This window comes from Zingiber officinale, chromosome 9A (assembly GCF_018446385.1).
Source record: "Zingiber officinale cultivar Zhangliang chromosome 9A, Zo_v1.1, whole genome shotgun sequence".
Lineage (NCBI taxonomy): Eukaryota > Viridiplantae > Streptophyta > Magnoliopsida > Zingiberales > Zingiberaceae > Zingiber > Zingiber officinale.
Window position 1 is genome coordinate 131,948,253 of NC_056002.1, and position 2,169 is coordinate 131,950,421.

Below are 2,169 nucleotides of genomic sequence, written 5' to 3' on the forward strand. Positions count from 1 at the left end.
AAGAATTCAAGGGGCAAAATTCTCAAGAGGAGCAAGTGGAGCCGAGACAAAATCCAAAGATGTGAGGCCAATGACAAAGTGACCAAGCTTTTGGTCAATTTATTGTCGAGCAGCATCTTGGAGCAAATTGGAGATTTTGAAGATGCCAAAGAGCTATGGAGCAAATTGGCCAAGATTCATGAGATCCCCTCCACTGTACCATTTCAATAAAAATCCAAAGAGGGTGACTCATTGGAGCAAGACCAATAGGAGGAGAATTCTGAAGGTGAGAGATGCTCATCTTCCAAAGAAGAAGTCCAAGCAGCTTCATCTTCAAAGGAATGCAATGAAGAGGGCAAGGAGAGAGCATACTCCTTGTTCCATATACAAGATGAAGATGAAGAAGCCTCCACCTCTAGGATTGAGGGGGAGTGTAGATCATTGACACCAGAGCAAGAAAAAGCCTCCACATCCGGGTCAAGAGAAGAAGATGATGAAGAAGCTTCCACCTCCACAAGTCAAGTTAAATCAAATGGAGGATCAAGTGCCATCCGTACACATGAAGGTATAAATGTTTCAATTAATAATAAAAATCATATTATATGTTTTGAGTGTAGGGAACATGAGCACTACAAGAGCAAGTGCTCCAAATTGGCCAAGAAGAAGAGCCAAGTGGCACTAAAGGGCAAGGAGAAGCCCAAAGAGACCGCTCCCTCAATAAAGAAGAGCAAGGAGCACATTGTGTGCTTTTTGTGTAACCAAAAAGGACATTATCGGAGCCAATGTCCTAAAGGGAAGAAAGCGGTTAAGGCTCAAGGAGGAAGCACAACTCAAGGGAGAGTCTCCAAGGTAAAACGAAAGGTATCATTTATTGAACCTACCCCTTTAAATTATGGTAAGAAGCATGCTAATTCAAATTTTTATCATTTTAATGCTATTTACCATAAAAATAGGGAGCATGATAGCATTAAAGAAAAACACATGGCTCTTCATGCTAAAACCACTCAATTTAGAGCTAAGAAGGTAGATAACCAACTAGGAAGTAATCCTAAGGATTTTAGGTATTTACCTAAGAGAAAGAAAAATCAAGGTTTTAGTGAAAAATCCAAGGTTGAGGGATTATGGAGAGAAAATCAAGTCTTAAGGTCAAGACTTTATAAATTGGAGAGAACTCTTAGAAAAATCACAAATAATACACAAGGATTCAAGAGTCAAAACCTAGGTCTAGGACAATAAGGGTCATCCAATGGTCATAGAGGTTTGAGATACAAACCTAAGGCTAAGAAGGATGTACCTTCGTATCATATGGTTCTATATAATTATGGAACCAACCCTAGGTCAAAGGGTCAAGTCAAAAATACTAGGAAGGTTATTCCTAAGAGTATTTTTGCAACAAAAGTGACTAAGACTTCTAAGAAGTCTAAGAAAGTCACAAAGAATGTCACAAGGGAAGAAATCCTTAGGGTTGACCTAGAAAGTGTGACCAAGGCTTCTAAGAAGCCTAACAAGGTCACTAGGAAGGTATTTAGGGAAGTTATCCCTAGTGAATACCTAGAGCATCCAAGGAGTACCAATAGGTTTTGGGTTCCTAGGAGCATTTTCTCTACCCCTTAGATGGGTTAGAGAGTGCCAACTCTAATTGAAAGGGTAGTTAACCCAATCATGATGAAGTTGGCACTCTAAGAGCATTTTCAAGGTTATTATTAACCTTTGAAAATGAAAAGGATTATCATTTACTCTTAATTGGAGTAATATGTGCTATGAGTTGAGAAGTTTTTATGTATTTTCAATGACACAATAAAATATGAGTAAAAGAAATGCAAATTTAGGATTTTGGCATTTTCTTAGAAAGTTAAGGGCAATTTAGGCCTTATTTTTAAATGGTCACTCTTGTAAGAGTAAAATGTGCCAAACCTTGAGGAATTCTGTTTCTAAATTAAATTGGCACAATTGGGATAATAATAAGAACTACCAAGTTGATATTTTGGTAGTTTCTTAAGGGATTAAAGACAATCTATGCCTTAACTCAAATGGTTACTCTTGGAACAGTAGATTGTGCCAAAATTTGAGGAATATAGTTAATTTCAATTGGCACAACAAATTGAGGGTAAAAGAAATGTCAAGTTGGGAGTTTGACATTTTATTAGGGACTTAAGGGCAATCTAGGACTTAAATTTTAAGTTAGGCAAG